Source organism: Carcharodon carcharias (assembly GCF_017639515.1).
Source record: "Carcharodon carcharias isolate sCarCar2 chromosome 36 unlocalized genomic scaffold, sCarCar2.pri SUPER_36_unloc_1, whole genome shotgun sequence".
Taxonomy (NCBI): domain Eukaryota; kingdom Metazoa; phylum Chordata; class Chondrichthyes; order Lamniformes; family Lamnidae; genus Carcharodon; species Carcharodon carcharias.
Window position 1 is genome coordinate 4664754 of NW_024470726.1, and position 14550 is coordinate 4679303.

The window sequence follows — 14550 nt, forward strand, 5'->3', positions numbered from 1 at the left end:
GGCAGGGCGTGCAGCAAGGGAGCCAAAAGTCCATTGAATTTCGGCAGGACAGGAGTGGAAGATTCGGGTGTTGGGTGGGACCATAAAATCACGGCCTCGATCTCGTAAGGGTGGTTTAATGATCATCAGGTCTCCACACCGCTCCACCCCCCCTCTGCGACCTCTACCATCTAGAAGGACAAGGGCAGCAGACGCAGGGGAACCACCACCACCTGCAAGTTCCCCTCCGAGCCCCTCACCCTCCTGACTTGGAAATACATCGGCCGTTCCTTCACTGCCGCTGGGTCCAAATCCCTCCCTAATGGCGCTGTGGGTGCGGCTACACCACAGGGACCGCAGCGGTTCAAGAAGGCGGGATGGGTTTTTACCAGATGGATGACAGTATCCCGGCCGCCAGTACTGAGATGAGTTTTCAATTCCAGATTTTATTAATCGAATTAAGGTTCCGCCAGCTGGGGGGGGGGGGGGGGGGTTGGGGTGGATTTGGACCCTTATCCTTACGGCATTAGCCTGGGCCCCTGGATTGTCCAGTGACATGACCACTACGCCACTTTCTTCCCACCTTGTTGAAGTGCGCCCTTCCTCTGTTGGGGTCTGTCTTCTCCCCCTTTTTAACACTGCTCCAAGCACAGTCTCCTCCTGGATCCTGGATTGTGCCAGTGGCTTGCTCCTTCCACCCCTTGCAGAAGGTCCAGGGTTTACCGTTGCACACTCGTCTTTTACACCATGGGGCAACAGGTCTATGTGAACGTGTTGGATTTGTGTTAGCCACGTTTGCAAGCTGGTACTGGTGTTTATCGATGTGCTAGCAAGTCATTTGGGGGAGTGCAGGGGGAATTACAGCCTGACACTTTAACACGTGATAACATTGCTCATGCAGCGCTCTAAATCTATCACCTGGAAACACACTCACTATTGACACTCACAGTTGCCCTATTCTCGAGCGAAGGCCAGGTTTGGAACAGTGGAATTCAGAGTTGTGTTGTTGCCTTTTTTAGCTGCCCATCGTTGGAACTGGGCATATTGAGGAACCTTCATCGTTTGCCAGAATGGATGGGAACCCAGGTTCGGGGAGGGTGACAAATAAAAATCCAGGGGCCGGTGAGATTTTGAGAACCTCAGCGAGTTGGAGAGCACCGGGAAGCAGATTCAATAGCAACTTTCAGCAAGGGGGGGGGGAGTCGGATAAACACTGGAAGGGGAAAAAATTTGCAGGGCGATGGGGGTGTGGTGAGGGAGGACTGAGTAGAGGGAGGGTCTTTTGGACAAATTGGATAAGTCTTTCAAAACTAACTGAATGGTTGTCTGTGCTGTACGATTCTAAATTGAGAAACCCCTGATTTCCTTTTGTCTCGTTGTCCAAGGGCACAGGGCTTGAAGACGCAAGAAGCCTCCGTTGAAAGGGGTGTGTAATTGTGGAACAGAATCACGGAATGGTTACAGCACAATCGCCTTGCAGAGCAGCCAGAGCCCGTGTGTGGCTATTCCAGTGTGGATTGTTCCCTCCTAAACAGCCTCCCCTCCCTGGCCGGCCGACCATGCTCTCTGTAACGGACAGCTAAGTCCCCTCCTCGATGAGAAGTACGCGTGTCCCCAGGAGCATCGTTTTCAGTCTTTCATGGTGGCGTGGAAGTCGCTGGCAAGGCCAACGTTTGTTACCCATCCCTAATTGCCCCTTGAGCTCACTGGCTTGCTCGGCCATTTCAGGGGGGGGGGGGGGGGGCAGTTTAAGAGTCAGCTGCATTGCCGTGTGGCCTGGAGCTACCATGTAAGCCAGGCCGGGTAAGAGGTGGGGGGCGGGGGGGGGGGGGGGGCGGTGGGGTGGGGGCAGATTTCCTTCTTTAAAGGGGGCGTTAGCGAACCAGATGGGTTTTTACCAGATGGATGACAGTATACCGGCTGCCATTACTGAGATGAGTTTTTAATTCCAGATTTTATTAATCGAATTTAGGTTCCGCCAGCTGCAGGGGGGTGGGGGGGATTTGGACCCTTATCCTTACGGCATTAGCCTGGGCCCCTGGATTGTCCAGTGACATGACCACTACGCCACTTTCTTCCCACCTTGTTGAAGTGCGCCCTTCCTCTGTTAGGGTCTGTCTTCTCCCCCTTTCTAACACTGCTCCAAGCACAGTCTCCTCCTGGATCCTGGATTGTGCCAGTGGCTTGCTCCTTCCACCCCTTGCAGAAGGTCCAGGGTTTACAGTTGCACACTCGCCTTTTACACTTCAGTAAGATGCCATTAACAACCATGCCACTGTCTGCTTTTTAGGAGCCTGTGTGTATGTGACGTGGACACCACGAGAACTATCTAACAGAACCTTAGACGCCAATGTACAGGAGAAACCTCCTTGGATTAGAGAGTTCATTTTTAAACATAAAGAAAAATCTTATCTCGCTATATATGCTCAGATTTAATATAAAGTTTTATATATTAAAATATTATAATTGTAAATATGGAGGTGTTTTTACATAGTAATTATTTATGTACTTTGCAGCATATACGAAGATTACAGAGGTGACTAATGCACTTTGTTAAATGTTGGTATATCACCATCTAGCTATCCTGAAAGATGTTAACGTGAATGTAAACTAGTAAACTCACATTTTATCCACTGTTCTTCTCGAGGGTCTCTGTGTAGTCTGTTTTGCGGAAAGAAATAGGAGAGTTAGTGGACATTCCCTCCCACTGCCTGTGTGGATCAAGCAAAAATCCACGGGTTAAGAGGTGTTGCAGCTCCTCTGGTAACACCATGAAGCTAAAATTCTCGCCCTCTGCTCAAACGTGACCACCCCACCACCCCTCCAATAGCCTCCTCCGCCCCGATAAAGTCTCTGCTTTCTGCCCGCTCCGGCCTCCTTGAACATCCCCGGCTCTGCCCTACCGTTGCTGGCTTTGCTCCTTCAGCATTCTCGGCTGGAAGATACGAGGCTCCCTTCCTAAACCATCGGGGAGACGGTGGGGGTGGGTGGGGGGCGACTGCGGTTTTGCTTCAAATGGTGCTGTAGTAATCGCCGCCGTTTAGGGTCTGGGGTCGACCGCAGACGCTGTCTCAGGGTTCAGTCCGTCTGCCCTCTCCTGTGAGAGCGTCTGGCGTCCCTTCACTGTGAGGAGTTCGCCTTTGGTGCCTGGTGCCTAGATATGTGCTAATGTAGCTTGAGACCTGTCGCCATGAAGCCCCTCGTCTGGACACTGACTTTAGTACGTTTGTCTTAGCTTTTGGAATTCACACTGAAACATTTGAGGCAGGTTGTGGCTTTAAATCACTAAAAAGCCAAACTTTAAAATCAACAGATCGATTTATTTTACAATATGGGAATGGAAAGATATTCGTTTAGCGTATTTTAATCCACTGCGAAGTGTTCCCTGCAACATACAAAGCACACCACGCAATCTTCCAGAGGATTCCCAGCGCAGAAACAGGCCATTCGGCCCCTCCGCTCCATGCTGGTATTTCAGTTCCACACGGGCTTCCTCCCCACCCTCCTCATCTCCCTCCATCAGCATGTCCTTCTATTCCTTTCTCTCTCGTGTGTTTATCCAGCTTCCTTCCACCCCCCCCTCCCCTCCCCTCCAATGCATCTCTGCGATTCACCTCGACCACTCCCTGTGGGAGCACGTTCCACGTTCTCCCCACTCTCTTGGGTGAAGAAGTTCCTCCTGAATTCCCTGATTGGGTTTGTCAGCGACTCTTTTGTATTGATGGCCCCGGTTTTGTATTCCCACCCCCCCCCCACCCCCGCCGCCCTACGAGCATTTACCCTAGCAGACCCCTTCAGCATTTTGAATGCCTCTTATCGGGACACTGGCTTTCTCCTTTCTAGAGGAATAGCCCCAGCCTCTTAAATTTAGGCCAATGACTTCAGCGGAGTGGCGATCAGAGTCGGATTGCCACTCCGCTCCTAGGTTCTTGCCTGGGAATCCAACCCCCCTGAGGGCAGGGGAGTTGGAGGTAAGGAAACCACGCCTGCCCCCCCCCCCCCCCCTTTTTTATATACAGGTGTGGCTGCTGTAAAGCGGGTTAAGTTTAAAGGTCCAGCCACTCTGAGAAGCTGGGGAGTAGGTACATTTGTAAGGTAAGTGGGTAGGTCTGGGGGCGTTGGGGTGGGTTGGTCAGTTGGCCCGAGGATTTTGGGTGGTCAGTGGTGGTGCGAGGGGAGGGGTGGTTGGGTGGTCAGTAGAGGGGTTGGGTGGTCATTGTTGGGGGGGAGAATCAGGTGGTCAGTAGAGGGGGTGTCAGGCCTTCAGTAAGGGTGTTGGTTGGGTAGGTAGAGGGGATTGGGTGGCCATTGTTGGGGTCAGTTGGTCAGCGGGTGGGGGAGATCAAGTGGTTCATGAGGGGGTGGGGTTCGGGTGGTCGGGGGATGGTCGGGTGGTTAATGAGGGGGTGGGGGTTGGGTGGTCAGGGGGGATGGTCAGCGAGGTGGGGAGAGGTGAGGGCGTTTGGGTGGTAGTCGGGGTGTATGGGGGTTGTTGAGGGAGGGATGTGGGGAGTCTTCTGGTGGGTCGGGGATGAGGTGAGGCAAGTCCCATGTTGGGGGGGCAAGGGGAGTGCAAGGGGGGGTTGGGGGTCATCGTGGGGGACCAGTGGGGGGAGCACCTTGGGGCTCGGTGTGGGTCCGTACTATTATTATTCAGAAGTTAGAAGTGGTTTCAATTCCCATTTTTTTCTGGGTAACTATCGATGTAAGACGGTCGGAACCATCTGACATTTGCGACTTAACTCATAGTTTTGGATGGTTCCCAGTGCAGGCGAAGTTTGAACTTCCTAAGCAATTGTCAGGCAATCCATACATGGGGACCTCTGGCAGGGGGGGGGGGGGGGGGGAGGAGGAGGAGGGGGGGGGGGGGGCATTCCCCAGCATTTCTTTGGGGCACCCCTCCTCAAGCTATGATGGAAACTGGTCGGCTCTAAACCTTAGGAAACTCCATGTGGCTTTCTTACCCATCATCACTCTATCCAGGGATTGGCCAGTTGACCTATCAGCCGATTCAGCAACATCCTGCTGGCTTCAGCTAAGACTTGGTCAAATGAATGAAAGTATTTCGAAACCTGTGCACAGTCATTGGACTCTCCAATAAACCTTGTCTTAAACTGCGGCTCTGACGACACTCAAGAAGCTCGACACCACACAGGACAGAGCAGTCCTGCTTGATCGGCACCCCAACATTCACTTACTCCACCACCGACACACAGTGGTAGCAGTGCATACCACCTACAACGTGCACTGCTGCAACCCGCCAAGGCCCCTTAGACAGCACCTTCCAAACCCACGACTGCTACCACCTAGAAGGACAAGGGCAGCAGACACATGGGAACACCACCGCCTGGAAGTTCCTCAACAAGCCACTCACCATCCTGACTTGGACCAGCCGTTCCTTCACTGTCGCTGGGTCAAAATCCTGGAACTCCCTCCCTAACAGCGCTGTGGGTGTACCTACACCACAGGGACTGCAGCGGCTCACCGCCACCTTCTCAAAGGGCAATCAATGCTGGCCCAACCAGCGACGCCCACATCCAATGAATGAATAAATAAGAAACTTGACCTTTAAAGGATGCCAGGGCTCCCATCACTTAGTCTGAATCTAGCCCATGTTTCTCAGAGATACAGCAGGTTCTCTGGAGCCAGGTCGACACTCTCATCTCTGAGTGTTCAAGCCCCACTCCAGCTGCCTTGTCACAAAACTTAGGCTGACACTCCCAGTACATTGCCGAGGGAGGGCCAGGCTGTCAGAGGTGTCACCTTGCAAATGTAAAGTTAAACTGAGGCCTTGACTGCCCTCTTTGGGGTGTCAAATAATCCCATAACACTGTTGGAAGAGCGGAGTGGGGTGGGGTGGCAGAGTTTTCCCCAGTGTCCTGCGCCAATATTTATCCCTTAAGCGGTATAGCTGAAAATACCATGGTCACATTGCTGTTTGTGGGATCTTGCTGTGTGCAAAATGGCTGTTGTGTTTTTTGCAGTACAACATAGTGACTACACTTCAAAAAAAGCATGTCATTGGTTGCAAAGCACTTTGGGACGTCCTGAGGCCACGAAAGGAATTCCATATAAATGCGGGCCTTATTTTTAATCTTTCTTGCTAGTGGTAGCTTAATAAAAATTGATCGGAAACCCTTCTTTCTGTGCCCAATGGTTGCACATCAGGAGACTCCCTGACTTCTGAGGTTACCTGGTTTATCATTGTGCGGTAAAGTGAGGTACCCTGTCCCTTTAAGAGAATGCAAGTGTGCTGATTATGTGACAGCACTGACGAATCAGTGCACAGCGCGGGCAGCTGGGAACTGTCAGTCTAGGTCTGGAGGTTTCTGAGTGAGCACATATGACCTGGTGCTCTGCCCTATGTCTCAATAAACCATCACTGTTTATTCTTACATCAGTCTCTCCCCATTATTGATTGCAAGCAGCAATTGATAAGAACATAGGAAGGCGTGCAGTTAGAGTTTGACTGGCCCATGAACTCATTTACCCAGGACATAAAACATTGCAATCTACACCGCCCCATTACAGCCTACTGTAATGCAGCCCCATGTTGGAGCAGTGAGTGATTGACCAACTTTTTCCATAATTGCCCCTGTGAAGGCATTTACTCCCTCCAATTCCTTTGGGTTTGGTTGCCCTTTTGGTATCATGCCCATCTGGTAGTCCTGTGTAAGTCTTGGTGATACATGTTAACTCTGCAGGGGGTAGCCCTGCCTCTCTCTCTCTCCCTTGCCTTTGTCAGAAGGTGCACCCAAGCACGGTTCGAACAAGGCCAGCGAGCTGGAGTCGAAGCCCCGACATCACCACAACCCAACTGGGGAGCTGAGGCCCACTGGGACGCACGGTCCCTCTGTGCCCCCTTTTCCCTACCCGCACCCCGTTGCTGCTCGAGCTATGCTGCCCAACAAAGCCAAGGTCAAACCTGGGACTGCCTGGTCCACATGGCTGGGAAACCTTGTAGAGTTGTGCCCTTTTCAAGGGGTCACCAGAACAGTCTGATTTTACCGATGCTAGACTCCTACATCACTGCAGGGGGCCATTCGGCCTACTGAGCCTGTGCTAGCTCTTTGAAAGAGCTATCCAATTAGTCCAATTCTCCCCCTTTCTTACCCCCATAGCCCTGCAAATTGTCTTCCCTTCAAATATTACCCCTCTGCTCTTTCCTCATATTCCTGCAAATCTTTCCCCCTTCAAGTTTTTATCCAATTCCCCTTGTGAAAGTTCCCCTTGAATCTGCTTCCACCTGCCCTTTCAGGCAGCGCCTTCCAGATCACAGTAAGACGTAGGCGGGTAGAAATTCTAATCCCCAGTCTTTGGGTGGGACGTGAATGGACAATATGGCGGGGAGGCCGGAAACCGGTCTCACGACGTTGGGAAGCCAGTTTGCGACCGCCCCCGCAGCACGTCGATGGTGGGGCCGCGATTCCCACCATCGGATGTCGGGAACCTCATTGTAACCCGTCCGCATATCATGGTAAGGGCAGCCCACCGGAATCAGCCCCCTCCCCACCCAGACCCCACTGGATCGTCCAATCACGTCGACGCGTGTCACGGCGGCAGGTAAAAGGCCTGCGCTTGGCAGGCTGCACCTTGAGGGGTGCTCGGAGGCGAGGGCACAGTGAAGTTGTGGAGCCCTCGCCCGGGTCGCCTAGTGGACTCCAAGGTTGAGGCGCATTGGATGTGATGGAGGCAAAGGCTGCCCTGTGGTTGAGGCGACTTTGGGGGGTGTGGGATGGGGGTGGGGAGGAGGGGAGGAGCAATTTGGTTGAAGGTAGCGCACAAACACATGTGGGGGTTGCTGGGGGGGGGAGGGAAGCGGCCATGCATTGGGGACGCCTTGCATTAAGTGACCATTCCTCTTGATGCGTGGAGTCGGGCCTCGAGCTTCTCTGCCCACTCAAGCAACACAGAGGTCTGGAAGTGCCACCAAGTGCTCCAGACCTTTTCACCCCTCGGGCACAGACTGCAAACTAATGAGTGTTTTAGTGGACTGCAGAACAGTTGGACGACTGGGCACGTTGTACAGTCTCCTTGCTGAAGCTGGGCCATGGAGCAGTCACTGCTGGAGGCGCTCACAGCCCCCTTGCAATATCCACATCCCGGTTCGGACCAGTCTCCCCCATGGTTCTAGTTAACAGCGCAGCCTTGCAGTGCGGGTCAGGAGAATGCCTGTGCCTGAGCTGAGAGCACAGCCTGCAGTCCCAATGGGCAAAGCTGCTGCCAATCGGTCGGGTGGAGTGGGGCAGAGGTGGGTGGGGTTTCGGGCAGCCAGGCTGTGCACTGAACTCTGGCCATCCAAGTGGTGGTCAGCACTCTCTGGGTTAGGTTAAGGGGCTTTCAGACTTAACCAAGAGAGGCGCTGAGTATACCCCTGCCAACCCACGAGTCTCTCTCTTTCACCCTGCAGGAGGTGTACATCAGGAGCACGGAGCCTGGTGAACTAGCTGTATGCCTCGTGGTGTACAGAGAGCAGAGACAACGGAGAAGAGAGTGATGGAGGCACCTGGCTGCACAGAGGGAGGAGCAGCACCTTTAGGGAAAAGGGGAAGCGAGCTGTTGCTGGTCAGTGCCTAGCTAAACCCAGAGTCTATAGATGCCGCTTCTCATTCCTGCAAATGTCCTAGAACCAGTTTCGCCAAAGACTGCACATGTCTAGGGAACTGGTTGGTCACATCCGCCAGCTGTTGCAGGATTTGGCGCCATGGGGACACGGAGGGCATCCACTGCCAGCGGCCGTGAAAGTGACCACGGTGCTCAATTTTTATACCAGTGGCTCCTTTCAGGGCTCCACAGGTGACCTCAGTGACATCTCAGAAGCCTCCTCCCACAAATGCATCCATGAGGGTCACACAACGTTGTGCATCTCACCTGGGACTGGGAGAGCCAGGATGCGAGAGTGGCTGGATTTGCCCAGATCTCGGGTTGCCCACGGGTTGCAGGGTGCGATTGGCCATGCTCATATCTCACAGGGGTCACAACAAGGGGTCAGCTAAGTCAACCGCAAGGGCTTCCATTCGCTGAATGTGCAGCTGGTGCGTGACCACCACAAACATCCTGCCGGTCTGTGCCCGGTTTCCAGGGAGTGTCCACGACTCCCACATTCTGTCGGTCAGAGACCCCTGACGTCTTCCAGGGTCCACAGAGGCTGCAGGGTTGGCTCCTCGGGGTCAAGGACTCCCCACAGAGGCCGTGGCTGATGACACCCATGTGGCGGCCTCAGACTGCAGCAGAGCGATGCTACAACGAGGCTCATGTTGCAACTCGCAACTTGGTGGAGCAAACCATCGGAATGCTGAAAATGAGGTTCTAGTGCCTGGACCGGTCTGGTGGAGCCCTGCAATATAGTCTGCAGAGGGTGTCACGCATCACCATCGCCTGCTGTGCCCTTTATAACCTGGCGCTGCAACGGGGAGAGGAACTGGCTGACTGGCTGAGGAGGAATTGGAGGAGCTGGAGGTCTCCTCTGATGAGGAGGACATCAATAATGACGAGGGTGAGGGGGTCCTCGAAGGTGATGAAGATGGGCATGAGGCCCTCGCACTTGCCAGATGAGGCGGGCATGCTCGGGAGGCCCTCACAGCTGCTAGATTTGTGGAGGATGATGATGACAGGCAGTGAGGAGACTCCATAAGATTCTCACATTGTATCTGTGAGTGTTTGACTCCAGTCTGGCTTATGGCAGCACACATATCCTCTGTAATACTGCTCCTGTCATGGAGACGCAGTGGAGACCCTAATAGTCGCTCGATTGCAAGAGGATGATGACAACATGCAGTGAGGACACTCCATAGATCTTCACACAGCCTCTGAGAATGTCTGACTCCTGTCTGGCCAAGGGCAGCTCACTTGCACTCTGTGATCAGGGTCATATCATAGAGACGCAGCCATGAAACTTTAAAAGCAGCTGATCCTTCGTCCGCCTTCTAGCACCCGAGCCCTTCAGGAGCACAGCGTCACTGGCCACAGATGCTGAAGAAATGGGTACCAGCCCCACGTTAAAGATGCTGAGAGCACACAGAGAGAATGAGGGAACTCTGTGACACCTGCCCACTATATTCTGGCAGCAATGACCAGCACCTTTGAGGTGCAGGCTTCACCAATGTGTCCAGGGAGTGTGAGACTTGACCATCACTTTGGCCTGAAGGCTGCACAAAGCACAGGGAAGAGGCCCTGGACTGAGACACCTGCATTTATCTTGTGCAGAAAGGTTTCACATCTGAGTGAGACGAACACGGCTCATCAGAACAAGAAGCCATAGGCAGGGAGACATTCTTGGGAGTTTATTGACAATAGTGAGCATTATGTACAAGTGATTAACACCCACGTCCAGACTGTACAACTATATCTTCTTAACGGCACCGCGGGGACTGGGGTGCTTTATTGACCCCTTTTATCACATTTTGGTTTAAAGTTTGTAAGGTCCCTTTAAACTTTGTTCTTGGTTTCACGGCTGACCTGAATTAGGGGCTGTGCCTGATTTATCCTAATTTTGTTAATTTAGTTTGATTGCTTTAACTCAGAAAGAGTTATATCTTCTTAACTTTCCTAACCCTGCCGCTACATCTTGGGTCTCCCCGGACCTCCACAGCGGAGGTGCAGGGCGGGGAACACCTGCTGATCCTCCTCCCTATGGGTGCCCGAGGGCCCCTGGCTGACTCCTTGAGGAGAAGGGGTAGCTGGAGTGAGATCGAGCTGCCCAGCACCCCTCTCGCGTACACACTGTTGGAGGCCAACTATGGCACCAGTGATGGAGTTAAGCCCACGCAGTAGTGCAGGAGCAATGTCCTGGACCAAGGTCTCCAAGGTGGCCACCATCCTGCCAGTGTTGACCTCGGTACGTTGACATGCCAGCGCTATCACCTCAGCCTGAAGGCGGACGGACTCCTCCATTGTGCCTTGCAATCCAAAGAGTGCAGCGGACATCCTTTCCTGTTGTTCCCGAGTTTGCCTTTGCAGCTCCAGCAACTGCGACATAACCAATCTGACTCTGACTCAGCAACATTCTGGCCTCCAGCTGTCCTCCCAGTGCCGGGGACCTGGGAAGCCCCTGGCTCCGCCTGCTGTGGGTCAGAAAGTGCGATGTGCTCACCAGATTGTGATCCCGAGGCTACTCTAAAGCTCGGTCCCACCGAGGTGTGTGTCTCTGCACTGGTGGGGGGTGTGGTTGAGCGCTGTGACGGGACTTCAAGGAGGGTACCTCCAGATTCCTCTTCAGAGGTTTCTTCGGGGCTTGATTGGAGGCCCTGGGTCATGGACTCAGTCGGCTGTTTGGCAGATGTGCTTACGAAAGCAAGGAGAGATAGTTAGTGCATGGCAGTGGCCTGTGAAAGAGGACACATCACTCACGGCATGGCTGTCTGGTGGATGTTGCGCTGCTGGATCCTCACTAGGTAGAGCAGCGCCAATCTCACCGTCCACACAGGACCGGTCCAGATCCTCGCCGGCTGGCTGGCTGGCTAGTCTGTGAGGATGCTCGTTTCAGGCATCCCTCCACCGGTCTGTGATCTCTCCCTCCTGTTGTGCGCCAGCTCGTCCTGCATGAATAGAGATGGAGAGAGTGTGAGCAGGGACGCTGGCCGGGCCAGATGAGAAGTGTGCCTGGCCTGTGTGGGTGCTGAGTGGCGCCATGGACGGGGTTGAGCACAATGACGGTGAGTGTGTGAGAGAGTGAATGGTGATGTCCCTGGAACCGGCAGTGAGTGCGGGCCCTGTGGGTGTGTGAGATGGGTTTGTGAGTGTGTGGAGTTGAGGGTGATGAGAAGAGTGACTTACCCTGGCGGGGGGGGAGTGGAGGAGATCATTCGTCCTCCTGCGGCACTGGGTGGCTGTTCCTTTTTTTGCAGGGCGTCGGCGCTGACCAACGCCTCCCAAGCCGGATTGGTTACGCCGCTGCCCATCCTGCGGCCAGAGTGGGGATAGCGGCCATCCTGGCGGGTCCCCACGGCGTCCATAAGGTGCTCGAGGGACGCGTCACCGAACCAGGCCAGGGTTGGGGGGTGGGAGGCGGGAGGTGGGGGAGGGGGCTGCAGTCATTTTGCCTTCCGGGGCCACGTCTTCTGTGCAGCAGTCAGGTGCTGGAAGCGCCGGGAGGGGTAAACATGGCACCCGGCGTGATGAGGCGGTGTGCAGGGCGGGCGATTGGAGAGCCTGCTTTCCACGCGGCCCGTTTCCCGGGGGTGCGTAATTAACGGGGCGCGAGAAGCCGCCATTGCAGCCGGCATCATTTTCCCCACCCGCTGGCGCACTTGGCGCAGGTCTAGGACGATTGCGCCCAGTAACCCGCAGACTGGAGCAGGCACTGGGATACTCAACCCCCACCCCCCCCACCCCCCCACCACCCACCCCCAACCTCCCCCTTCCCACCCGTTTCCCCCCCCCCACCACCACCACTGTGGGCCACACACACGGCTCAATTACCTTTTCGGCTGCAGCCCATTGTTTTGCAGCTTATCCATCTCAGGGGCGAGAGCGGGAGCAGAAGATACTCACCCGTCCTGATCCAGCAGGACAAAAGCAAAAGTAGCTGGAAAAACTCAGCAGGTCTGATGGCATCTGCGGAGAGGGACCCAGTTAACGTTTCGAGTCTGTATGACCCTTCATCGGAACTAAGGAAATAGAGAAATGAGGTGCAATATAAGCTGGTTGAGGGGGGTGGGTGGGACAGGTAGAGCTGGATAGAGGGCCAGTGATAGGTAGAGGCCAAGAAGAGATTGCCAATGATGTCATAGACAAAAGGACAAAGGGGTGTTGACAGTGGTGATATTATCTAAAGGATGTGCTAATGGGGACCTTAAGGGAAGCAAGCTAGTGGCAGATGGCCCTGATGGGGGGTGGGGTGGGGGGAAGGGATCGAAATGGGCTAAAAAGGTGGAGATGAAACAATAGATCGAAATGAATTTAAAAATAGGAGGGAAAAGAAAAATATATTTGTAAAAAAAATGATAAATTATTGGGAAAAAGGGGGATCGGAAAGGGGTTGGGATTGGAGGAGAGAGTTCATGATCCGAAGTTGTTGAACTCAATATTCAGTCCGGAAGGCTGTAAAGTGCCTACTCGGAAGATGAGGTGCTGTTCCTCCAGTTTGCGTTGAGCTTCACTGGAACATTGCAGCAGGCCAAGGACGGACATGTGGGCATGAGAGCAGGGTGGTGTGTTGAAATGGCAAGCGACAGGGAGGTCTGGGTCACGCTTGCGGACAGACCGAAGGTTTTCCGCAAAGCGGTCACCCAGTCTGCGTTTGGTCTCTGATACAGCAGAGCTCTGTCACTCAAAACCACACTCCACCCAAAGCAGAACCTTTTTTGCCTATCAGATCTCGGCTCTCTGAGTCTCCAAACCCTGCCCCTCAAGTACGGGATGGTCCAAAGTGAATGTGCCTGTGTCTGGGTTGGGAGGGGGGGCGGGTGTGGTAGGCCGGAGGTGGGGAGCTGAGGTGGGCCGATCGGAGTGAGAGAGGAGTTACACCTTCTGCCATGTGGCAGTCTAATGGCTGACGCCATTTGACCCTTCATACAATTGGAACATACAGGGGAGCAAACCACCCGGCAGAAGCTGGAAATGTGAAATCGGCAGAAGGAAGTGTCTGGGCAGGACTCAGCTCAACAGAGTGAGCGTCTCAGGTCAGTGAGCTGGGATAATCATTAAAGGGAGGGGGAAAAGAAAGGTCATTTCATCAGCTGGTTTGGCGCTGGGAGTGAAAAGTCGAAACTCACGTCGGGAGCAGCAGGGGCTGCTGAAATGGGTGATCTCTTGTCTCTGGGTGAGTGAATGAATTGGGTCAAAGCCTCATCATCTCAAACCTGTTTCTCTCTCGCTCTCTCTGGTGATTAAAGTGATACGACCTCACCCTCTGCTGGCAGATCACAGCTACTGCAGGCGCTGGTCTTTTGAGCCTCCAGAGAGGTTCAGCCACTGGCAGGATCTGGAGATGGGTGGAAAATGTTGAACGATATTGTTAGGGATCTAAGTTTGTGGCTGTCTGGTCCCTCCTTTCCCCCCACCCCACCCCACCCCCACTATCACCACCAGATAAAGGTAATTTAAAAAATAAAATGGCTTCCCTCTTAACGTTTTGGTCGCACAGAACCGAGCGTCAGTGTAAAGAGAGACTTATTGCTGAACCTTTTCGCCTTAAACTCTTCTGGACAAATTCAAGGAAGCAGCCAGCCCGCACTCAAGAAACCGAAAACAAACTGTCGCCTGGTTAGACGTGACTGCGCGATGGGGGCAGTGCACGCACGCTGCATTTAGCAAATTTGTCTATATCAGTTTTATTATTGCGGGGGGGGCAGTCGTTGACAATCTCTGTGGCAAATCATCTTCCAATTCACCCATTTCCAAGGGGCATTTAATTTGACCGGGACCACCCATTGACCGTCCAGCCAAACCTTTGCTTTTGCAAAGAGTTTGGATTCCTTTAAATCTTTGTTTCTTTGCAGCGAGACTTGTTCTGAGTTCTGGTGCTCTCTAGAGGGTGGATTCTCATTAGTACGAGATGCGTGGTGTTCGATTTTTCTTTCACTTGACCTATTTTTAGACCTGAAAAGACGACCCCGTCGAACATCTGTC

At 53.6% G+C, this 14550-nt stretch overlaps 1 long non-coding RNA gene across 1 annotated transcript; it reads left to right on the forward strand.

Moving 5' to 3' along the window:
• Positions 1-464: 464 nt before the first annotated feature.
• On the forward strand, positions 465-2616 carry LOC121274298. Its single transcript, XR_005942246.1, has 2 exons — positions 465-689; positions 2189-2616. It is a non-coding gene; the product is annotated as an uncharacterized LOC121274298 (long non-coding RNA).
• The last annotated feature ends 11934 nt before the right edge of the window (positions 2617-14550 follow it).